Source organism: Stomoxys calcitrans, chromosome 5 (assembly GCF_963082655.1).
Source record: "Stomoxys calcitrans chromosome 5, idStoCalc2.1, whole genome shotgun sequence".
NCBI classification, from domain to species: domain Eukaryota; kingdom Metazoa; phylum Arthropoda; class Insecta; order Diptera; family Muscidae; genus Stomoxys; species Stomoxys calcitrans.
This window is the reverse complement of record NC_081556.1, coordinates 53229833-53256881: the sequence shown is the minus strand read 5'-3', so window position 1 is coordinate 53256881 and position 27049 is coordinate 53229833. Positions and strand designations below refer to the sequence as shown.

The 27049-nt window shown below is 37.9% G+C and overlaps 1 protein-coding gene across 1 annotated transcript in view; it reads left to right on the top strand.

Moving 5' to 3' along the window:
- The first annotated feature begins 7742 nt into the window (after positions 1 to 7742).
- The window catches only part of LOC106091627 (matrix metalloproteinase-2), a 422071-nt gene continuing 402764 nt past the window's right edge, over positions 7743 to 27049 (top strand). The window contains exon 1 of the mRNA XM_059370227.1: positions 7743 to 7788. The gene's annotated coding sequence lies outside the window, so the exon portion shown is untranslated. The remainder of the gene's footprint in view (positions 7789 to 27049) is intronic.

The window sequence follows — 27049 nt, the reverse complement described above, 5'->3', positions numbered from 1 at the left end:
CCATTGAGATACCCCAGTAAGAACAAATAAAAAGGTACTTGGTTCGGCCGGGTTTATTCTTGGGAATCCACCATCATGGATTGTACTAAAAATTTACACATGTGCACTGTTCTTAGAAAATTTCTGCCTACTCCGCCAAAAGTTTAAGCTTCTTGGGGCCGTAGAAGATTTATCGGGGGATCGGTTTATTTGTGTAGGAGCTAACCTTATAGACTGGCTAACCTTATATATCCACGGATGTTGGAAGTCATTATAAATCACAACGTAAAATTTGCGCCAAATCTCGATTTCCATTAGCTGAAGTCTGAAATTGGGAGATCAATTTCTATGTGAACCATATAAGGTTACAGACCGATTTGGACATTGGTGGTCATAACAGAATTCAATGCACAAAATTTCAGCCAAATTCGCTAACAATTCCATTTTCCAGGAGCTCAAGATGTCATACCGGGAGATCGGTTTAAATGGAAGCTTCATCAAAATCTGAACCGTTTAGGCTCGAATACAAACCGCAATGACCTATCTAAATAAGCAGTACCTGTACAACATTTTAAGCGAATGTCTATGTTTGTTCAACCGCTACCGTGATTTCAACAGACGGACGGACAGATATGGCTAGATCGGCTCAGAATATCAGTACAATCAAGAATGTTAAGAATATAAGTTAATGGCACACCGCACTGCCACCCAATTTTATCATTGCTCTCACTCTATATTTGGTATGCCTATGCTCTGCGATGTAAAGTGTGAGAGCAGTGCAAAACACGCTCACATTGGCTAATTCGAATAAGCCGTTGTAAGGGCGAAACTCTCCACTCAGTTTTTGCGCTGCTCTCACACTTTGAATCGCAGAGCATGGGCAGACCAAATAAAGAGTGGCAGTAATGATACAACTCGGGAGCTCTGCGGTACACCACTAACTTATATATACTACTAGCCGAACCGGGTCCGCTCCGCTGCGCCTTCTTTAACTCTCTAATATCTTTTTAGGCTGGGAACACTTCGCCCTGAATGCTGATATCGAATTCGTGTCATTTTAGCCTATGACGCTGAACGCGTTCGAATCCTGGCGAGAACATCGGACAAAGCGGTGTTTATCCCCTATTAATCTTGGCGACAATTGCGAGGTTCAAAGCCATACATGGTCATTTAAAATAGATTCCTCAAAGAGTGTCGCACTGTGGGAAGCCTTTCGGACTCGGCTATAAAAAGGTCCCTTATCATTGAGTTTAAACTTAAATCGGAAAGCACTTATTCATGTGTGAGAATTTGCCCCTTCTCGGTTCCTGGTGGTATTGTTCTTCCTTAGGGTAATGTACTTTCTTAGGTCTATGTTCTTCCTTAGGGTAATGTTCTTCCTTAGGTCAATGTTCTTCCTTAGTGTAATATTCTTCCTTAGGGTAATGTTCTCATTATGGAAGGGATGGCATATCAGACACTTCGACTCAAATATGGATATTAGATATGGATAGTTGATTATTATAAAGAACTAGCCGAACCGGGCCGCTTCGCTTCGCCTTCTTTAACTCTCTAATATCTCTTTAGGGTAAGGACACTTCGCCCTGAATGCGGATATCGAATACGTGCCATTGTAGCCTATGACCCTGAACGCGTTCGAATCCTGGCGAGAACATCGGACAAATCTGTGAAATACAATGCCATGAATGGTCATTTAAAATTTTTTTCCCAAAGAAGTGTCGCACTGCGGGAGCCTTTCGAAATCCACTATAGAAAAAGGTCCCTTTTCATTGAGTTTAAACTTGAATCGGAAATCACTCATTGATGTGTGAGAATTTGCCCCTTCTCGATTCCTGGTGGTAATGTTCTTCCTTAGGGTAATGTTCTCATTAGGGTAGGGATGGTAACTCAGGCATTTCGACTTAAATTTGGATATCAAATTCGTGTTGCACCCCAAATCCCTGTAATTTGAGCTTCATATTGGCATAGCCGGTAAATATGAACCGTTTGGAGGGTGTTTTTGGGCTGGGGCAGCCACCGGCTCTTTTTACTGAAAATAGATATCAAATTCGTTCTTTATTCCCAACGTAAATGAAGTTCAGTTTAGGGGGTGCTTTTGGGCGTACCCCAAAACACTTGGCTCCAAAATTGGATATTCAATTCATTTTCTACTCTCAAATATCTTTCATTTGAGTCCCATATTGTCATAATGGGTCAAATAACCTATTTGACTTATCTTTAGGAGGAAAAGCGCCACCTAGACTTGAACGCAAATTTTAATACCATATTCGTTTTCTGGTCTCCAATTCCTTTCATTCGATAATCTTACTGTGCCTATCGGACCACTTTGCGATATGGGTTCCGTTTTTGAGGTAATGGGGAGGGTGCGCCTCCACCCGATATCTAAAAATTATATGGCCTATGATTCCTTCCGGACAAAGTACACAATCTATGAAAATTTTAAGATAATCGGTTCAGCCAAGGATCATATAGTCATAATTTGTCTAATGGCGTTTTCGAAGGGTGGCGTGGCCCCCTATACTTTGATCTGATTTTGTATGCCAGATTCGAAATCTTCTCCCGAATATCTTTCATTTGAGTCCCATATTGAAATTAACGTCCAATATGCTTGTTGGGGGGTGTTTTGGGGTTGGGGCGGCCAGATTAGACTCAAATTTTAATACCATATTCGTACTTTCCAATACCTTTCATTTGATACCTATATTGTCCCGATCGGTCCACTTTTGATTTTGGTTTGTGTTTTTGCCATAATGGGGAGCGTCCGCCCCCCTTCCGATACCGAAAAGTTATATAGCCTTTGTTTCCTTCCAGACCAACCTACACAATATCCGAAAATTTCGAGAAAATCGTTTCGGCAAATAAACAAACCGCGTCCCATATATCCGTGATTGGATAATGTGCCCATTTTGGTCTTTTTTGTGGGGGTGGGGTGACCATCTATACTTCGACATGAAATTGTATGCCAGAAATTGTATGCCAATTGTATGCTCCCGCATAATTTTCATTTGATACCCACATTGTCCTTATAGGTCCACTTTTCATTTTGGGTGGTGTTTATGGGGTAACGGTGGAGGGTCCGCCCCCTTCCGTTATTAATAAATTATAAAGCCTATTTCTACTTCCTGACCATATTCGTAATCTACTCCCGAATACCTTTCATTTGAGTCCCATATTGTCATGATCGTCAAATAAACCTATGTTAAGGGGTTTTGGGGCTGGGGCTGCCCCCAAGGTACTTGGACCCATCTTTTATTATGAAATTCGTACTCTACTCTTGAATACCTTTCACTTGAATCCCATATTGTCCCGATCGGTCCACTTTTATTTTTGGGTAGTACTTTTGGGGTAAGGGGGAGGGTCCGCCCCCCTCCCGATGTCAAAAAATTATATAGCCTATATTTCCTTCCAGACCAACCTACACAACGTGTAAAAATTTCAAGGTAATTGGCTCAGCCGTTTTTGAGTCTATACGGAACAAACAAACAAACACAAATTGAATTTTATATGTAATTTTTATATGTAATATCTAAAGTTCAACCTGACATTTTATCAAATATGTTCCATCACCTCAATATATTCCATATCTTCAAAATGCATCAAATTAAAATTTTGGATTGAAAGTTATTATTTTTATAAAAGATAAGTTAATAAAAAACAAAGGAAAAAGGACTAAAACTTTCTTTAAACAATTTCAATTGAAACTTTAAGCAGGCAAACTTCAAGCAATACCAGCAGCAGCAGCAGCTGCAATAAAGTCAACAAAACAAGAAATAAAAAAACAAAATGTTGAACTAAAAACACAAATAATAACGACAAAGATAAACTCACAACTCAATAAGGCAAATAAAACGCCAAGCCCTTAAAGAAAACAAAGTAACAGTTCTTCAGCAAAAAAATGAAGAGAAAGAGCTGCTAACGGGAATAAAAAAAGAAAGACAAACCAACAAAACTACAGCGTAAGGACAACATCCACATAAATGTTTAAGGGGTTTTATTTATTTATTTTTGTGTGGTCGAGAAGGCATTAAAGCGCGAATAAGCCAACAATGAAAGTGTTGCAAATAGTATATGCGCTAACAGAAAGATATACGGGTCGTACAAGCGCCACTCAACTACAAAAAAGTGCATTGCAACGTATCATCCAGAAAGCAACGAAAATTGAGAACGATTTTGCTTTTACAGCTTTGTATTGCCTTTTTACACCCAACACCATAGCATAAAGGGGCATATTTATTTAGTCATTTCATTTGCAACACATCGAAATATCCATTTCCGACCCTACAAAGTATTTATACATATCGGATCTTCGTAAAATTCTAAGGCGATTTAACGATGTCCGTGTGCCTGTCCGTCCGTCTGTTATAAACACGCTACCGCTACAGCCTTCAAAAATTGAGATATTGATCTAAAATTTGGCACAGATACCTTTTTTGCTGCACGCAGGTTAAGTTCTTGAAAGGGCCAAATCGGACCATATTTGGATATAGCTGGCATATTGACCGATCTGCCGAAAAAGCGTCTTACGCTGAAATATGAAATAAGGAGTTTTTTGAAGCCTCCCGGCATCTGACCTTAATACGGTTTAAATCGTACTAAATTTAGAAATTTAGATATAGCTGTCATATAGACCGACATGACGAAAAGGGTCTGAAGCCCATAAAAGCTTTATTTACTACCCGTTAACGCAGAAATTTGAAATAGTGAGTTGCTTTTAGCTTCCCGTCATCCGACCCAAATATGGTTTAGATCGGACTATATTTACAATAGATATAGCTGTCATATAGAGCGATGTGCAGACATGGTGTCTAAGTCCTGAAAAAGATTTCACTGTCCGATTTCACTGTAATCTGACACAGAGACTTAAATGAAATCAGCCGTCATCCGACTCTAACATGATTCATATCGAACTATATTTAGATATAGACCGGTCTTCCAATTTAGGGTTTTAATCAAATACCTCCTGTTAACAAATTTGGGGTTCTCGTACACTTTTAACGTAATTAAAAAGATATGGCAACATTACGCACCAATCAGCAATAAGAGTGTTCGCGTACCCAAAATTTTCCACAAACTTTTACGGAAAGTTGTTCCTTTTTTAGTAAAAGAGAGTATGAGAGCGAAAAATATTAAGAGAGCTTAGTAAATGAAAGGTTGAAAATTTCATCTGGTAGTTTTTTTCCCCGCAGAAGGCCTGAACAGAATGAGAAGCGTCGCGTTTAAAAATGCAACTCTGCAAATAAATGTTAAAAAAGCTGCTCGCAAAAGTTAAATAATGTTTAACTTTGACGACCAAAAACACTACTTCACGTGTGGCAACACAGAATGACGCTCGCTTTCAAGCATCAAAATTTAAATTTTGTTTACTTTTTTCGCCATGTGTTTTTGAAATTTGTGTGCAGAGTTGAATTTTTGCAACGCAACGTCCAAAACCAAAGCTCAACGCGTTCATTCTGTTTTGGCCTTTACTCTTTGCAAATATTAATTGGCAAATTGTTACTGGATAAGTAGAAAGGTTGTCGAAAAACCTTACACAGCTCAGTGTTCCAACTTTTAACAAAATCGGACAATAAAAGCACCTTTTATGGACCCAAAACCTTAAATCTGGACCGATCTGATCCAAATTGAAGAAGGATGTCGAGTGGCCAAGATTTCAGCAAAACCGGATAATAAATTTAACGTCTTAGGATCATAAAAGCCACTATAGTCCTTAGACGCTAAATTGGCGGATCGGTCTATATAGGAGCTATATCAAGATATAGTCCGATATAGCCCATCTTCGAACTTAACGTGCCTATGGACAAACAAGTAAAAGCGTACTAATTTCGGCCGGGAAGAATGTTGGGATCCTACCGCCATATTGCGGCTTGTAAGGGCTCAAGAAATCATATCGGGAGATCGGTTTATGTGGGAGCAATATCATATTATTGACCGATTTAGACCGTACTTAGCACACTTGTTAATATTCATAACAAAACACTACATGCAAAATTTCGGTCAAATCGGACTTGCAGCTTCCAGAGGTTCAAGAAGTCAATTTGAGAGATCGGTTTATATGGAAACTATATCCAAATCTAAACCGCTATGGTCCATTTGCAATCCCCAAACAACCTATATCGATATTAAGTATCTGTGTAAAATTTCAAACGGCTAGCTTTACGCGTTCGACCTCTATCGTGATTTCGACAGACGGGCGGACGGACGGACATGGCTAGATCGACTCTGAACGTCGAGACGAACAAGAATATATATACTTTATGGAGTCTTAGGCGAATATTTCGAGGTATTACAAACGGAATGACTAGATTAATATACCCCCACCCTGTGGTGGTGGGTATAAAAAATGTGAGCTAGCTCATCCAAATTTCGAAATGTATACCAATGGATGGGTTGCCCAAAAAGGAATTGCGGATTTTTTAAAAGAAAGTAAATGCATTTTTAATAAAACTTAGAATGAACTTTAATCAAATATACTTTTTTACACGTAACAGCTAATAACTGACAGAAGAAAGAATGCAATTACAGAGTCACAAGCTGTGAAAAAATTTGTCAACGCCGACTATATATAAAATCCGCAATTACTTTTTGGGCAACCCAATAAAATCATCTCTTCCAACAAAATTTCTGAAAAAATTCTAAAAAATGCCTAAAGTTATCAAAACAACTAACAGGCAAGTGTATCATATATTTCTTTTAGCAGACTTGTGTATTCAAAACAGCAGATTTTGTTAGTTGAAATAGCAGTACGAAATGTTTGCTAATACAGCAGCACTATGTTTGCTGAACATCAGTAATGTCTACTGTTCAACAAACTAAACCAATCATACATAAATAAGCAGAATTGTCAATTTTGGAATGCAGATCAGCCAGAAGCATTGCAAGAACTAGCAATGCATCCGGAAAAAGTTACAGTTTGGTGAGCGCTACCGTGAGATGATATCTAACTTTTTTGGCTCAAAATACAAGACACGTGGTTTCAACAAGAAGTTGCCACATGACACACAGCTCACACGTAACTAAGGACTTGTTGAGAGACGAGTTCGGTGAACATTTTATTTGATGTTCGGTACCGGTCAATTGGCCGCCTAGATCGGGCGATTTAACGCCTTTAGACCATTTTTTGTGGGGCTATGTTAAAGTTCATGTCTATACAGACAAGTCCGCTTTGACTGGCGCATTGGAAGACAACATTGAAGGAATTATTCGTGAGATATCGGCCGAAATGTTGGAAAGAGTATGCCAAAATTTAACTAAGCGGATGCATCATTTGAGGCGCAGTTAGGTCATTAATTGCATGAAATAATTTTCAAACACTTCAAAGATTTCAAGCATTTTTCTGAATTTTATGTGTTTTTGTTTTTAAAAAATTTTCTTATAGCTCTTTAAAATCACCCTTTATAACGATCTGCTTCCAAATATGAACCTCATTTGGGAATAATTTCTACAGCTTCTATGTTATATACCATGAACTTTAGAAATCAACTCATCCAAGTGTGTTTAGCCTTTAAAACAGCTGTTGGATATGTGCAATAAATTTCCTCTTGGGAAATTTATCATTTCCTTATGGGATGATCATGTGAAAAACGTAACTTAAGCTTACCCTGTGAATTGTTTATATCCTTTGCTGAAGGTTATACAATCTGTCCCTGGCAACATTAATGTTGTACATATTTTTTCTTTTTTTACTCTTGGCGTTCAGGCTGGTGATGTTAACCAAGTGATTGGTACCATAATTCCAACTAACTCACAATCAGTTTGATTTTGACGAACAGACACGCGCCAAAGTTTATGGGCTTAAAAACAAAGCAAACAGTGAGTAAGGATGAATAAATAATTAAAAGGGAACATAAAATGTACAAAGGATCCGATAACAATATCCACTAGTGAATCCTGTGAAAGACCATACTCAGTGTCACTCTGAGTGTTTAGTTAACAGATATGTGTGGGTCTAAATTGGAATTTGAGTTCACATTACGCCAATGGTCAATTCAAATGTGTTGTTGTGTCTCCTCAAAGACCACTAGCCGCGTTACGTGTTTTGCGGTCACCTTGTTTTTTGTTTTTGTCGTGCTATTGTGTGGCCAATGTGGTGCAGCTGGACAAACACATAAGTTTTTGGTTTGAATTGAACGTTTGCCTTTATTTGATATTTAATTGATATTTGCCATAATTGAATTAGAAAAATAAAAAAACCAAAAAAGAGGCACACATTCAACATGACCAATACTGGTGTTTCAGGGAAATGTGATGAACTTTACAATCCAATCAAATTTTAAAAGCAATAGGGATTTTAGTATTTTTGTGGTTGAATTATTGGCTATGTTTTATTGTACATTTTCTATACAGGGTGGCTGATGAAAGCCGCTACCAAAAAAAAATGTAATAACTTTTTTTCTATTTAATAATAATAATTTAATAATTAATTTAATTAATTAATTAATTAATTTAATTAATAATAATTTAATAATTAATTTAATAATTTAATTTAACATGAATAAAAGAAAAATGTATTCCATACACCGAAAAAAAAATGTAGCAATATTCATCATTGTAGCAATATTCATCAGCCACCCTGTATATCAAAGAATTATATAAATTGGCTTTTTATACAGAGATGTTAAGGGAGTGGTGGAAACTCCAGGCAAGTAAAAAATAATATTTTTTAAAAATCTTGGTTAGATGCAAATTTTACGAATTTTAAATTTCAAGTTTTAACTCATAGATGAGGGGTTTCCTACACCCAGCGTATCCCAGAGCAACACCTTTTTCCAAAGAATTTTTATAAGGGTAAAGTTTTATAAGGGCATATCCCAGAGCAACACCTCTTTCCAAAGAAATTTTATAAGTACTTTGTTAAGTACTTTGCTACTACTTAATGTGAGATAACAATTTCAATGCACTTCTTTAAGATAAAATACGAACTATATTGACATTTTGAAATGTACATCAATAATAAAATGAAATTTCAAAACTCCGCACTTTCGTACTGTAGAGCGACCCCATCTTATATAAAAAAAGTAAAAGCGAACTAAGTTCGGCCGAGCCGAATCTTATATACCCTCCACCATCGATCGTATTTGTCGAGCTAGTTCAAATTACGGTTCATTTCGGACCATAATTGAACTGAATATTGGAGACCATAGTAGAAATCATTGTGTAAAATTTCAGCCAAAGCCTAGTAAGAATTGCTCACTTTAGGGCTGAAGAAAATAGGGAAATCGGTTTATAGGGGAGCTGTATTAGGCTATAAACCGATTCATGCCATATTCGACACGTATGTTAAAGGTCATGAGAGAAGCCGTTGTACAAAATTTCAGCTAAATCGGATAATAATTGCGCCCTCTAGTGGCTCAAGAAGTGAAGATCCCATATCGGTTTATATGGCAGCTATATCAGGTTATAGACCAATTTGAACTATTCTTGCATAGTTGTTGAAAGTTACAACAAAACACCTCATGCTAAATTTCAGCTAAATCGGATAATAATTGCGCCCTTAGTGGTTCAAGAAGTCAAGATCCCATATCGGTTTATATGGCAGCTATATCAGGTTATGGGCCGATTTGTATTATTCTTACACATCATGCAAAATTTCAGCTAAATCGGATAATAATTGCGTCCTTAGTGGTTGAAGAAGTCAAGACCCCAGATCGGTTTATATGGCAGCTATATCAGGTTATGAACCGATTTGAACCATTCTTAATACAGTTGTTGGAAGTCATAACAAAACACGTCATGCAATATTTCTAATACATACGAGTTATCAACGTGTTCGATCGGCTTCTACTGCCTTATTGATTTTCAGTCGGATTACTGCAACATGAACTTCCATCTGACTAGGTGGTACACATTCTATACCATCGTTAAGGAATGGTTCTATTGTGAACTCATGGCCATAATCTTCGGCTGTGAAGAGTGTTAATTTCATATTCTCAATACAATCGGTTTTATGTTTAATTCTTTTCGGACTTCATTTTCGATACTGAATACCCGCTCGCTCACACTCACGCATTTAAATTGCCCACTCTCCACGTTACTCCTCTCTCCTTCGTTTGGTGCTTTGACCGACTGACTGTAAAGTTGACCTGTATACCGCATTCTTTGCTTCAGTAGTTTTTTTGATACACCTGGTCTTACCATGGCTTCCTTATGGGACGATTTTGGTACCCGTGTTGCGGCTTTTACCATGGAGTGGGCAATGGTTTACATTGCGCTGCTATACTATCGGGACAGGGAGTGCTTTCTTCAAGCAATTGGGTCAGCCGAGTGGAATATGGCGTTGCCACCTATCCTTTAAGCAGCCTTCCGGCGTCTAACTTCCGTGCAGCGTAAGATCGTAAGTTTGTCGCAACACTTAGACGGTTGAGAATCTTTGCTGCAACAAGGTAATGATTCGAAAAGATGTTCGCTCCTCGGATCAATCGTACATCGAACACGTTGGTTAAATACTTCCACCTTTCACAACATGATCTATTTGGTTTGTTGTTGTTGTAGACTCATTTTCATGTGGAAGTGGCGTTCCTCGTCAAGCTCCTGTGTGAGTTAAAACCTCCCTATTTTCGAGTTAAAACCTCCCAGAACGATTTTAATATCATAGGCGGGACGGCGGTCATAATCTCTTTCTAGGCGTTGGTAGAAAATATCCTTGGTTTGTTCGTCCTTGTTTTGTGTCGGGTCATGGGCACAAACAAGGCTGATGTTGAAGAATTTGGCTTTTATGCGGATTGTGGCTAGCCTCTCATCCACCGGAGTAAACCTACATACAAGGTGTTCCAGTCTTCGACTAACCACAAATCACGGCCATAGTTATGTCTTATTTCATGTCAGCTATAATGAATTGTGTCACCTTTAGTATTGTTGCGGAGCCTTTCCCGGTCCATCACACTTCCGGTATGGTGGTAATGTCTGCTCTGTACTTCTCCAATTCACCTCACACTACATATACTGCACCCTCTCTATTAAGAGTTTTGACGTTCCAGGTGCAGATGCGCAAGTCATGGTCCATAAAACATTTTAGGGGATCACCATCGTTTTGTTCGCGTTTATGTTAAGTTATTTCTTTAAGTGTTGCGGATGCCTATGGGCTACTAACCCGACGCCACAACCCACTCTTTTATCGTTCATCAGGTGAACTCGTGGCACATTTTAGCTCACTACCTTTTATGGCTGCCCAGGCTAACCAGTAGACACCGCTTAAGGTTTATTTTCATATTTGAGATGAAGATCAAGATAAGCCTGAATTTTGCCAAGCTCAGGAGCTCTTGCGGTTCTGATTCAGAATCGCTTGTTGTCCGACATCCCTAAATCACCCAAATCTTTTGCAGTCTAGCCACAATACGATTATTCTGGCGAAATAAGCGGACAAGAGATATCAACCAAAAAATTTTCCGCAACGACATTTCTAATAAAATGTCTCTCCAAATTGTTGCCCTGACTGTGAAACCGCAAAAGCAAAATAATGGAGATGTCTTCTGGTTACAACATTTAAATCAGCGTTATCGCTTTAAACAGTCTTAAACTTGTGCATGTTCACATATGCGAATTCAGAAAGTTCTTACAAGAAACAAGAACTTAAAGTCTTTTTTTGCTCGCCAGTACAAGGCATGTACACACCACATGTTCTATAGTTGTCCCTTAATCGACATCATACAGCTTCAGCTGAAATTGTTACTTGCAACCTTAAGTCGATCCTATCATGACAAATACGAAGAATTCTAATCATGTTAGCATAGCGGTTGTCCTGTTCATGTTTAGATTGATCAATATGATCTTGGAGCGGTCACAGATCCAAGTTTCTGACCATCTGCCATTCGTTATCCTTTGAGCCTTATCTCGGAGAATTAGCTTACTGGAGTCACAAGAGTCATATCCATCAACTAAAATGGCGTTAAGTTCCGGGCCAAACTTCGGATACCCATCACCTCGGGTATATGTGTGAACCACATTTCGTCATAATCTGGTGAAAAATGCTTAGTTTATGTCCCCATAGTAGCCTTATCGAAATATTGCCCGATTTGTACCGAATTCGATACAGATATTAAGTGGTTTAATAAATACAACTCATTGTTCAATATTGCAGAACAAAATATTGGTCTTTTTGGTAGCCATATCCAAATATAGACCGATCTGAACCATATACGACACAGATGTCGAAAAGCCTAATGTAAGTCACTGTATCAAATTTGAGTGAATTGGGATTATAAGTGTGCCTTGATGGGGCCAAGACTTTAAATCGAGAGATCGGTCTATATGGCAGCTATATCCAAATCCACACCGATATGGGCCAAACTGAAGAAGGATATCGGAGAGCCTAACGCAACTTACTGTCAAAAATTTCGGCGAAATCGGACAATTAATGTGCCTTTCATGGTCTCAAAATCTTAAATCGAGAGATCGGTCTATATGGCAGCTATATCCAAATATGAACCGATCTGGGCCAAATTGAAGGCTGATGTCCAAGAGCCTTACAAAACTCACTGTCCCAAAATTTCAGCATAATCGGATAATAAATATGGCTTTTCTGGGCCTAAGACCCTAAATCGGCGGATCGGTCTATATGGGGGCTACATCAAGATATAGTCCGATATAGCCCATGTGCTTATAAACAAAAAAAGAATCTGTGCAAAATTTCAGCTCAATATCTCTATTTTTGAAGACTGTATCATGATTTCAACAGACAGACGGACAGACATGGCTAGATCGTCTTAGATTTTTTGCGCTGATCAAGAATATATATACTTTGTGGGATCGGATATTTCGATGTGAATGACAATATGAATAAACCCCCATCCTTCGGTGATGGGTATAGAAATGCAAGTTATTCAGGGATGTGTAATGTTGTATCAAAGTTTGTCTGCTTTGGAATTGCCTACTGCATGGAACCCAAAACAAGTGAATTTGGAACCGAACAGCTATTATGTTGAGAGATATTTGATAGTCGGGGCCGGTGTTTATTTTTTTTTTTTCATCAGTTTATTTTTATACCCTCCACCATAGGAAGGGGTTATACTAATTTCGTCATTCTGTTTGTAACACCTCAAAATATGCGTCTGAGACCCCATAAAGTATAAATATTCTTTATCGTCATGTCATATTAAGTCGATCTAGACATGTCCGTCCGTCTGTCTGTCGAAAGCACGCTATTTTTTGAAGGAGTAGAGCTAGCCGCTTGAAATTTTACGCAAATACTTACTTACTTAGTGTAGGTCGGTTGAGATTCTAAATGGGCCAAATCGGGCCATGTTTTGATATAGCTGCCATCTAAACCGATCTTGGGTCTTGACTTCTTGAGCCTCTAGAGGGCGCAATTCTAGTCCGATTTGTGTTTGATATCACTGCTAACATCTGTGCGTAGTATGGGTCGTGATTTCTTGAGCTTTTAGAAGGCGCAATTCCTATCCGACTTGGATGTAATTTTGCACGTGGTGTTTTGGTATCACTTCCAACATTTATGCAAAGTATGGTCTAAATCGGTCCATACCCTGATATAGCTGCCATATAAACCGATCTGGAATTTTGAGTTCTTGAGCCTCTAGAGAGCGCAATTCTCATCCGACATGGCGCAGATTTTGTACAACGGATTCTCCCATGGCCTTCAACATACGTCTGCAATATGGTCTGAATCGATCTAAAGCTTGACACATCTCCCACATAAACTGATCTCCCGATTTTGATTCTTGAGTCCCGAATCGGACTGTAACTTGATATAGCTCCTCCTCCTCCTCCGTCCATATTCATTATTCTTTGTTTGCCTTAAAAAAGATACCGCGCATAGAACTCGACAAATGCGATCCACGGTGGAGGATATACAAGATTGGGCCCGGCCGAACTTAGCACGCTCTTATTTGTTTTTTTTTATCACTCACTTTCGTAGAAGTGCCATATTCGTCGTTATATTTTCAGTATAACTACTGCATCTAATCCTTTCTGCCAGCTACAATTCGAAATAACATTTCAATATTCAATGCCATTAATTAAAATCCAATCAAAAGTGTTGGTTTTTTAAATATGTTTTGGGCTTATTTATTTATCGATGTCCAGAGAAAAACTGCACAAATAATTGAGTGTTTGTTCTTTTTATGCCTATCAGAAAAATGATGTCATTTTTATATAGGTAAACAATTTATTAACTTACTAAGGAAGCCATGCAGATTTTCTATGTCAAATAAAATAAATTAATTATAAACAATTGTAGGACAAAAAAACAAAATGTGGAAAAAAGTGACAAATGATAAAATTGTTTCAATATTTTAAATAACAATAAACCACAATGTTGCACTTTGTTATTTTTTTCCTTTTGAACATAAACAACAGTTCAAGATCGATAGTCGAACTACATTAATTTAATGGTACATAATAACAAGTAAAAGTGTGCTAAGTTAAGCCGGGCCGAATTTTAGATACCCTCAACCAGGATCGCATTTTTCCAGTTCTTTGTCTGGTATCCCTTTTTACGAGGCAAGCAAAGGGTAATGGATTAGAATTGCTTTGCGATTGGAGCTATATCAAGTTCTGGGCCGGATTATGTTATGGATTCGGACCTTAAAGTAATTGAATGACTATGGAAGAAGTCATAGCGTAAAATTTCAGCCAATTCGGTTAAGAGTTGCGCCCTCTAGTGGCTCAAGAAGTCAAGATCCAAGATCGGTTTATATAGCAGCAAACGGACGGACGGACAAGGCTAGATAGACTTGAAATGTCATGACGCTCCGCTGCGCCTTCTTTTACTTTATATGGAACAAAAGTTTCCTTGTAATATTTATTTTCGACAATTAAAAAGCTTTTAGTGAAATACCATGCTACGAAAATAGTGTATCGCTTGACTAATAATTTAACAATATAAGTGCCTGTGTCCGAATCCCATGTGATCTTTATTGGTCTACGAATTTAAGTTGGATGTAAGGTGTACTCCATTCTGAAAATACTTTATTTCACCCCGATATTTTCATGATATCTGATTTAGGGGTGTTTTCGGGTGTGAGGTGTTCCCCCAGACACTTGGCCCTGAAAAAATATCAGCATCGTGCACTTCTCTCAAATACCATTTTTTAAACCCCATATTGCCATGGGTTTAGGGGAGTTTACACCATGAGGCGTCCCCCAAACACATGGCCGAAAATCGGTTATCAAATTCGTTTTCTAATCTTAAATACCATATATTGGCATGGTCGAAAAATTGTTACCCTTTGGGGGGTGTTTTGGGGAAAGGGTGGTGCCCTAAATACCTGGTCTTACATTTGGATATCAAATTCGTATTCTACTCCCAAATACCTTTATTTGAACACCATATTGCGATGGTCAGTAAAAAATTGCTGTTTGTGGGGTATTTAGGGAAAGGGTAGACCCCCATAAAATTGGTCCCGAAAGTGGGTATCAATTCTTGCTCTATCGCCCAATACCTTTCATTTAAGCTCCACATTGACATAGTCGTTAAATATGGCCGATTTAGGGGTGTTTTGGGGATTGGGTTGGTCCCCAAACACTAAGCCCGGAAAATATATCAGCAACGAGCTCTATCCTCAAAAATCTATGTATCATTTATTTGAACCCCATATTGCCATTGCCCTCAAAATTGGATATCAAATTCGTTTTCTAATCTCATTTAAACTCCTTATTGCAAAAGTCAGCAAATATTACAGGTTTAGGGTATTGACCCTAAAAACTATAAATATTTAGTTCCACTCTCTATAATTACCAAATTGTCTTGGTGAGCAAATACGTCCTATTTGGGGGTTGTTATGGTGGTGGGACGTCCCCTAGACAGTTGGTCCCTAATGTGAGATACATGGTCTACTCCCAAATACCTTTACTTTGAGCTCCATATTTCCATAGTCGGCAAACATGACCGGCTTGGGGGGTGTTTTGTGGGATAGGCGGCAACTTAGTGAGTTGGTCTTGAAAACATATATCGGATTCGTGTTATACTCTAAAAACCCTCTTATTTTCGCCTCATATTGCAATAGTCAGCAAATTCGTCCTATTTGGGTGGTGTTGTGGAGGGTGGACACTTTTCCCGAATATTGTGATCAGATTCATCCTTTACTCCCAAAGACCTTTCATTTAAGCCCCATGCTGCTATGGTCGTAAATTTGTCCCCTTTGGGGGGTGTTTTTGGGGAGAGGCGGCCCCCAAACACTTGGTGCCATATTTGGATAAAAGATTCTAATTCGAAACTCAAATACTTTTTATTTAAGCCCCATAATCCCATGGTCAGTAAAAAAGTCCAGTTTGGGGGGTTTTTGTTGGGGAAGGGTTGGACACCCAGAAACGTGGTCCCATATTTGGATATTAAATTCGTATTCTACTCGCATAAATCTCACAACCCATCTCTGAGATTTGACGTTTCTGAAAATTAGGGTAAAGGGGAGGTCCGCCCCTCTTGAGATATCACCACGGGATCATTATGCACCATCTGTGAAAATTTAAAGTAAATCGGTTCAGCCGTTTCTGAGTCTATAAGAAACACACAAACAAACAAACACAAATTGATTTTTAGGATGGGGGTATACTAATTTCGTCATTCTATTTGTAACTCCTCGAAATATTCGTCTAAGACCCCATAAAGTATATATATTCTTGATCGTCATGACATTTTAAGTCGAACTAGCCATGCCCGGCCGTCCGTCTGACCGTCCGTCTATCTGTCGAAAGCACGCTAACTTTCGAAGCAGTAAAGCTAGCCACTTGAAATTTTGCACAAATACCTTTTATTAATGTATTGGGTTGCCCAGAAAGTAATTGCGGATTTTTCATATAGTCGGCGTTGACAAATTTTTTCACAGCTTGTGACTCTGTAATTGCATTCTTTCTTCTGTGAGTTATCAGCTGTTACGTTTAGCTTGCTTTAGAAAAAAGTGTAAAAAAAGTATATTTGATTAAAGTTCATTCTAAGTTTTATTAAAAATGCATTTACTTTATTTTAAAAAATCCGCAATTACTTTTTGGGCAACCCAACAGGTCGGTTGGGATTGTAAATGGGCTATATGGGTCCACAATTTGATATAGCTGCCATATAAACCGATCTGGGATCTTGAGTTCTTGAGCCGCTAGAGGGCACAATTCTTATCCGATTTGGCTGAAATTTTGCATGAGGTGTTTTATTACGACTTCCAACAACTGTACTGAGTATGGTTGAAATCGATCCATAACCTGATATAGCTGTCATATAAACCGATCTGGGGTCTTGACTTCTTGAGCCACTAGAGGACGCAACTATTATCCGATTTGGCTGAAATTTTGCATGAGGTGTTTTATTAAGACTTTCAACAAATGTGCTAAGAATAATTCAAAACGATCCAAAACCTGATATAGCTGCCATATAAACCGATCTAAGGGCTTGACACCGTGAGCCTTGTTGACTTCCAACAACTGTATTAAGAATGGTTCAAATCGGTCGATAACTTGATATAGCGGCCATATAAACCGATTTGGGGTCTTGACTTCTTGAGCCTCTAGAGGATGCAATTATTATCCGATTTGGGTGAAATTTAGCATGACGTGTTTTGTTATGACTTTCAACAACTGTGCTAAGAAAAATTCAAATCTTTCCATAACCTAATATAGCTGTCATATAAACCGATCTGGGGTCTTGACTTCTTGAGCCACTAGAGAGCGCAATTATTATCCGATGTAGCTGAAATTTTGTACGACGGTTTCTCTCATGACCTTTTACATATGTGTCGAAAATGACATAAATCGGTTTATAGCCTAATGCAGCTCCCCTCAAACCGATCTCCCCTAAATTGCGCGATTTGTCTGAAATTTTACACAATGACTTCTACTATGGTCCCCAATATTCAGTTCAATTATGGTCCGAAATGAACCATAACTTGATATTGTTCCAATAACATAGCAATTCATTTCATTTATCCTTTGTTTGCCTAAAAAGAGATACTGTGGCAAGAGCTCGACAAATGCGATCCATGGTGGAGGGTATATAAGATTCGGCCCGGCCGAACTTAGCTAGCTTTTACTTGTTTTGTATAAATTTAAAGCAGAATAGCACAGATATTTATTATGTATGTAGATCGTTGGGGATTGCAATGACCCATTTGCAATCGGTTCAGATTTGCTTATAGGTTCCATATAAACCGAGTTGGCTTCTTAAGCCCATTGAAGCCGCAACTTTTGTCCGATTTGTCTAAAATTTTGCAGATAGTGTTCTGTTTTGACTTCCAGTACGGTCAAAACCTGGTATAGCTCCAATTTTTGTACGATGTAGTAAAATTTTTGCACATAGTATTGTGTTGTGATTTTCAATAACTGTGCCAAGTGAGGCTTAAATCAGTAAATAACCTGGTATAGCTGCCATATTAACAGATCTGCCAAAATTTTGCATGCGACGGTCTGTTACGACTTCCAACTACGACCAATTATCACGAAATTTTGCACATATCACTCTTTTGGCCCAAGGACGAAGGCTATTGATTTTTATAAAAATCGGTTTAGATTTAGATATAGCTCCCATATATATGTATCGCCCAATTTGCACTTAAATAGTCGTAGTAAAGACAATTTTCAACCGATTTGCACAATTTGGCACGGATTGTCTCGTTACTGATTTTAACATATCTGCAAAATTTCATCAAAATCGGTTAAGATTTAGATATAGCTCCCATATATATGTATCGCCCGATTTGCACTTAAATGGCCGGAGTAGCTACAATTTTCAACCGATCTGCATAAAACTTGGGACGGGCTGTTTTATTACTGATTTTAACATATCTGCTAGATTTAATCAAAACTATACATATTTATCGCTGGACTTGCACTTATATGGCCGTAGTAACAACAATTTTCAAACGATCGGTTTTAAAGTCGGTTCAGATTTAGATATAGCTCTCATATACATATATACTTATATATTTCCGGAATTTATAATTGAGGGGTAGGTGTAGGGTATTATATGGTCGGCTTCACCCGACTTTTGCCTTTCCTTACTGGTTTTACTTTAGATTCCTACTGTGGCATATGTTATCATTTGGTCAACTCTTCCCAACCCTTAGTATAAGTAACTTGTTCATCCATATATACCATCCACATATGCATCCAGCAAAAAATTTTTATGCTATTTTACCATTTGGTACGATGACACTGCAATTAAATAAATCATTAGCTTTAATTGATAATGAAAATAGAAACAAGCGACCCCAGCATAAACAAGAGAGAAACAAAAAACCCATATTAAACGAAATTTATTTACTAAAAACCCCGTTATTTATACGTAATTTAATCAAATCAAATGAATAAGCATTTTATGCTTCAGCCTTATTAACAAATATGTTTAAAATAATAACAATATAAGTGTTTGTGTGTTTTTTTTTTTCTCAGAAAAAACACAAATACGCTCATTATAACTTTTAATAATGTTTTAATTTCCTCCTCACACTACAACATGCGAACAATTAGTTTTTCCTGTTTCACATCCTTCTCTAGCGGGTCTGTATAGCGATGTACTAATTTATTTAATAGAAGCAACAGCAACAATAAACTATAAGCACGTGTTAGAAGAACCAGCAGTGCCATTATATTTTTTCTATTTAGTTTTCGTTTTTTTAGTTTAATTTCTGGAAATTTAAAAAAAAAAACAATAAAACAAGTAGATACCCTTACTCACATTGGATGATATGCAGGCTTAGCCGCAGATATTTGAATTATAGAATTTTGACCGAAATCTGTACATATTTTAGGAGTATTGTGCAAAATTTTGAGATGATCGGTTAATAAATGGCTTAAGGCTCCTTCAGAAGTAAAAATCGGGCGATACATATATAGGGGGCTGCTATGACTAAATTTCAATCGATTTCTAAAAAACGCAACAGTAAGGATCGGCTGACAAATGACCAAAATATATTGCAGTATTAGTCAAAATCCTACGAAATATATCCAACTCCGAACCGATTTCAACCAACATCTGTATATTTTGTGGTAATCGTAGATCGGTTGATAAATGCGCTAGCAATGGCTCTAGAAGTAACAAGTAAGAGCTTGCTAAGTTCGGCCGGGCCGAATCTTATATACCCTCCACCATGGATCGCATTTGTCGAGTTCTATGCGCGGCATCTCTTTTTAGGCAAACAAAGAATATTGAATAAGAACTGTTATGCTATTGGAGCTATATCAAGTTATAGTCCGATTCGGACCATAAATGAAAGCTGAACATTGTAGAAGTCATTGTGTAATATTTCAGTTCATTCGGACAAGAATTGCGCCTTGTAAGTGCTCAAGAAACAAAATCGGGAGATAGGTCTATATGGGAGTTGTATCAAGCTATTGATTGACTCAGACCATATTAGACACGTATGTTGAAGGTCATGGAAGAAGCCGTTGTACAAAATTTCAGCCAAATCGGATGAGAATTGCGTCCTCTAGAGGCTCAAGAAGTCAAGATCACAGAACGGTTTATATGGCAGCTATATCAGGATAAATACTGATTTGCACGATACTTACCAAAGTTATTGGAAGTAATAACAAAACACCTCATGCTAAATTTCAGCCACAACGGATGAGAATTGCGCCCTCTAGAGGCTTAAGAAGTCAAGATCCAAGATCGGTTTATATGACAGCTTTACCAGATTATGAACCAATTTGAATTATACAGTCACACAGTTGTTGAAAGTGATGCCAAAACACCATGTTCAAAATTTCAGTCAATTCGGACGAGAATTGCGCCCACTATAGGCCCAAGAAGTCAAGACCCAAGATCGGTTTATATGGCAGCTATATCAAAACATGAACCGATTTGGCCCATTTATTGGCATTTTGTGTAATGGTCCCTTATCATTATGCAATAATTTGAAAGCCCCTATTAAGAAGCCCAATATAGGTCTATGATGGGATGTCGTTAAAAATTTTTGGAAATTTCAAATGCAACAAGAATTTACTCTTTAAATATCTTACGATTTTTAATTGCACTGCCGTAGGTACAACTAAGCGTCAAAAGGATTTTTCGATTTTATGGTTTGGTTAGATCTAGCATTGTCAAGATAAAGTGAAAATACAGTAAACATACAGCAGCAGGAAGTCATATAAACACCATAACGAAGCGAAAAAACACACATACATAAACATAGAAATAGTGGTAACTAAAATGGGTGCAGACACGTCGTCATCATCAAGCACGTTCCGCAATTTAATGCAGTTTTTTCACCACTTTTTTTGTGTAAAAAAAAATATAAATTAATTTTTTTTCTTTTTAGAGCGTATGTGGTCGGTTACATTTACTCATAAACATGACAGCATGCAGTCATGTGCCACTACACCCACCATGCAGCATGGAAGGAGCCTTCATGCCTTGAGAGTATAACTCGTTTATGAAATATGTGCAAGTGTTACTCTGGTTTACTATTGTAGGTTGGCGTCTATGTATGTGTTTCACTTGGACTTATATGCCCAGTGGTGGAGTTCAATGGATATATAACCCTAAGGCCTTGAAAGAACAATTTAATAAAACAAAGTCCATTTCCATCACTTAACGAAAACTCTTAATAAAAGCAAGTGAAAGCGTGCAAAGCAGGGCCGAATCTCAGAAACCGGCTTTTAAGAGGCTCAGAAAGTCAAATTGAGAGATCGGTTTATATGGCAGCTATATCAGTTGTTGGAAGTCATACCCAAACGGCATATGCAAAGTTTCAGCGAAATAAGATAAGAAAAGCGCCACCTAGAGGCTTAAGTATTCTAATCGGAAGATCAGTATATATGGCGGCTATATTATGATGTCGACTTACAGTTGTTGGAAGTCATATCAAAACGATATGTGCAAAATTTCAGCCAAATCGGATAAGAATTGCGCTCTCTAGAAGCTCAAGAAGTCAAGATCCAAGATCGGTTTATAAGGCAGCTATATCAGGTTATGGACTGATTTAAGCCATACTTGGCACAGTTATTGGATGTCATAACAATTTGAAATGTGCTAAATTTCAGCCAAATCGGATAAGAATTGCGCCCTCTAGTGGCTCAAGAAGTCAAGATCCAAGACCGGTTTATATGGTAAACTGCAAATTTTGCCCATGAACATACCACTAAGGAACAGGGGCATACTTCTCACAAATCCATGAGTGCAGTCCGATTCAAATTCTAAGCTGAATGATAAGGGGCCTCCTTCTTATAGCCCCGTGCGACACCTCTTTGAATAGAAGTTTTACATGGCATAGTACCTCACAAATCCTGGCAGCATTAGGCGGGAACATTTTTTTTCTGTTGGTCTCGCCAGGATTTGAACCCTGGCTTTCAGCGTCATAGTCGAACAGACGCTACGGTGGCCTCCTATGGTAGCTATATCAAAACATGGACCGAAATAGCCCGTTTACAATCCCAATTGACTTAGTGTAGGTCAATTGGGAAGTATTTTTTCAAAATATCAAGCGCCTAGCTTTACTCCTTCGAATGTTAGCGCGCCATACGCCATACGGATAGACCTACGGAAGGACATGGCTAGATCAACTTAAATGTCATGACGATCAAGAGTTTATATACTTTATGTGATCTTAGACGAATATTTCGTGGTGTTACAAACGAAATGATGAAATTACTATACCCCCATCCTATGGTGGAGGGTATAAAAATATACCTTGAAACCACAGTTATGAATTCAGATCGAGTATTTCTTTAATCCGAAGCCGAATATCGGTAAGCTCGCAATTACGTGTTCTACATACACACGGATGCGCTCAGTCATCGCACATAAACCCGCATAATATAAGGTTGGAATCAGCAACGTCATCGAATTCGCAGTAACGTATGTATAGCATTTCTTCCAAAACAGCTGAAAATTGAGCTTCTTATGGTCGTAGAAGACTAATCGGGTGATTAGCTTATATGGGATTCATATCAGGATATAGACCGATTTATAGTGTACTCACCATAGATGTTGATTACTCTCAACATGAGAACATTACGTGAAAAATGCCAAAATTTCGCGCCAATATAGTCAACAATTGCGGCTTCCAGGTGCACAAGATCTCAGATTGGTAGATGGGTTTATATGGGAGCTGTATCAGGTTAGTGACCGATTTAGGGCGTGTTAAGCACGGAAGTCGTAACAGAACACTACGTGCAAAATTCAGCCAAATCGGATAGCAGTGGCGGCTTCTAGAGGTTCTAGAAGTAAAATCGGGTGAACGGTTTATATGGGAGATACATCAGGTTTAAGACCGACTTGGGTCATATCTATCACAGCTGATAAACAACTTCTATGTGTAAAATTTAGATAAGATTTCAGATAAAAATTTGTGAGGTACTATGGCATGTAAAACGTCTCTTCAAAGAGGTGTCGCACTGCGGCACGCCGTCCGGACTCGGCTATAAAAAGGAGGCTCCTTATCATTGAGCTTAATCTTGAATCGGACTGCACCCATTGATATGTGAGAAGTTTGCCCCTGTTCCTTAGTGGAATGTTCATGGGCAAAATTTGCATTTGCTGTAAACGTTATGCTCTTATTTATGTTTGCCTGTTACATTTTTGGTTGCGTTGAGACATCCTTTTCTTTTCAAAACTTAAATCTTCTCTTCAATTTACTTTAGTTTAGTCTCCTTCAGCTATTTTCAGACTTTTCTGAAATTGCACATTTAAAGCTACTACAGCTACTGTTATACCATTAAAATTAACTACTAACTGACAGCACGCAGTGTTTACTATTATTAGCAGACTTATTTCTATGAGTGTACGCCACTGCTAAGGTGCATGGTATTATAACTATGGTATAATTACTATGTGCATCAGTTTTCAATGCACCTATGGACTTTGAACAGTGTACTGATTCAACTATTGATCCCAATTGTGATACGATCTTCACAGAATTTTCTTAAGAAATGTTTCCTTTTACTTATTTTACACGTCGCTCAAAGCGCTTGTCCTTTCAAGGATAATTTCATTGTATTTACACCCTACACCACTACTGTGATACAGGGTATTATAACTTAGTGCATTTGTTTATAACACCCAGAAGGAAGAGAAATAGACCCATTGATAAGTACACGGAATCACTTTCTGATTCGAATTACTTTCTGATTCGATTTAGCTATGTCCGTCTGTCCGTCTGTCCATGTTAAATTTGGTACAGATGAAAATTGCGACAAAGTACACGTCGCAATTTTCATCCGATCTTCTTAAATTTGGTACAGTCATGTTTTTCGGCCTAGAAACAAAGCCTATTGAAGTTGGGAAAAATCGGTTCAGTTTTGGATGTAGCTGTATGTTTGTCCGATTTGCAGTCATAATGTAATAAAATAGTCATTTGTAAACCGATACTCTTGAAATTTGGCAAGAAGAATTTTCTTATGACTCTTGACACTTCTGGTGAATTTCATAGAAATCGGTTCCGCTTTAGATATAGCTGTCATATATATATATCGCCCGATTTTAACTTCTAGAGTCACAGCAAGCGCATTTATTGACCCATCTTGGCAAAATTTTGCACAACGCTTTCCCCGAAGATTGCCACGGTATCTGAGAAGATTGCTAGAAATCGGTTCAGATTTAGGCATAGCTCCCATATATATGTTCGTCCGATTTTGAGAAATATTGCAACAAAGTGCTTATTTGTTATCCAATTCTCTCGCAATTATAAATTTTGACATTACTGGTGAATTTCATAAAAATCGGATCAGTTTTAGATATAGCTGTCATTCAAGAGCCACTGCAAGCGCATTTTTTCACCAATCTTGCCAAAATTTTGCACAACGCTTTTCTAGACGACTACCACATTATCTAGAAAGTTTGCTCGAAATTGGTTCAGAACTAGATTTAGCTCCCATATATATGTTCGTCAGATTTTGGGTAATTTGCAATAATTTGTCAACCGTAGTTATTACAGTTTGAACATTTTTGCTCGAAATGTGATACGGATTGTTTAATAATCCATCTGAAAACATCCGGGGAGGTACATCAACATTTTTTCACAATTAGATATTGCTCCCACTTTGTACCTATAGGGTAGGTGTAGGGTATTATAAAGTCGGCAACGCTCGACTTTTGCCTTTCCTTCCTGGTTTTGTAAAGAAATAGGTAAGTTTGCTGTATAAGCAAACATTTCCTACTGCTATTTCAACAAAAACAAGTTAAAAGACCTTACGTTCGGCCGGGTCGAACTTTGGATATCCAACGCCTCGTGTATATATGTAAACCACCTTTCATCAAAATCCGGGAAATATTGCACACCATATGTCCCATAGCATATCGAAATAAGTTCCGATTTGGACCAAATATTAATAGGTACAAGTCATTGTTCAATTGTGTATACTAAAATATTGGTATTTTTAGTAGCTATATCTAAAAACAAACCGATCTGAACCATATACAACTTTTATGTCGAAAAGCCTAACATACGTCACTGTGTCAAATTTCAGTGAAATCGGATTATAAATGCACCTTTTTTGCGGTCAAGACTTTAAATCGAGATATCGGTCTACATGACAGCTATATGCAAATCTTGATCAATATAGACCAATTTGCAGAAATATGTGGAGGGGCTTAACTTAACTCTCTTTCCCAAATTTCGGCAACATCAAACAATAAATACGCTTTTAAGGGCCCAAAACATTAAATCGAGTGATCGGTCTATATGGCAGCTATGTCCAAATCTGAGCCGATCTGAGTGAAATTGGAGAAGGATGTCGAAGGGCCTAACACAACTCACTGTCCCAAATTTCGGCGACATCGGACGAAAAATGTTCTTTTTATGGCCCTAAAATCTTAAACCGAGAGATCGGTCTATATGGCCGCCTAAATCGGAGGATCGGTCTATATGACAGCTATAACCAAATCTAAACCGATCCAGGCCAAATTAACAAAGGATGCCGAAGGGCTTAACACAATTCACTGTCCCAAATTTCAGCAAAATCGGATAATAAATGTGGCTTTTATGAGCCTAAGATTCTTAATCGGAGGATCGGTCTATATGGCAGCTATATCCAGCGTGATTTCAACAGACAGACGGACGGACATGTCTAGATCGTCTTAGATTTTTACGCTGATCAATAATATATGTACTTTATAGGGTCGAAAATGGATATTTCGATGTGTTGCAAACGGAATGACAAAATGAATATTCACCCATCCTTCGGTGGTGGGTATAAAAATCTGCTGTTCTAATCACACAAGTCTGCTGAAAAAAATGTGTATGCTACTTTTTATGGTTGCCGGTAGCTTGTTTTGATTACTTTAGGCATTTTTAGAATTTTTTAGAAATTTTGTTGGAATTGATGATTTAAATTTCTGGAATATTACTGTAGAGGAGCTATCTGATCAATCCATTGGTATATATTTCGAAATGTGGCTGAGCCAGCTCGCATTTTTTATTATTGCTCTACTAATGTCCACATGACTGGCATGGCCTTTTGTGTCTATATTTAAACAAGAAAGGTTATGGAAAGTATACATTCAGTGGTGATTATAAACATTTACTGAATCACACATTTACATATGAGTTCCATTTGTTCTTCTAACATCCTCTTCATAAATTGCAGTACTACTGCTTTAATAGCAGAACTGCTGCTACTATAGCAGCAAAATTAACTACTAATATTCAGCAGACAGTGTTTGCTATTTTCTGCAATCTTTTTTCTATGAGTGTAGGAGGGGATAACCACCGCTGGAAATTTTTTCTTATGTTGTCTCCAGAATTTGAACCCAGGCGTTAGATTCATTGGAGGACATGCTAACACCAGCGCTACGGTGGTCTTTCTTTCCTTAAAAAATACTAGTTGGGAATATTTTTTTATTGCACTATTGAGCGCTTAATTTGAAGCATTACTGTAAGCGGCTGCTTACCTTCTCGTTTACAAAGTTGCAAAATAATATGCAATAAATATGGTGTTCATTTTCTGGCAAGGTTTAATGAAATATAAGGGCGAGTGTAAGAGGGAGCCAGCGAGAGTCGTTTTAAAGCTTATCAAATTAGTTTTCATCAAAATTTAAAGTGAGCCGACTTTTTAACGGCCGTTACAAATTTAATACGCACTATTATTTCTACAACCTCCACCATAGGATGGGGGTGTTCTAATTTCGTCATTCTGTTTGTAACACCTCGAAATATGCGTCTGAGACCCCATAAAGTATATATATTATTGATCGTCATGT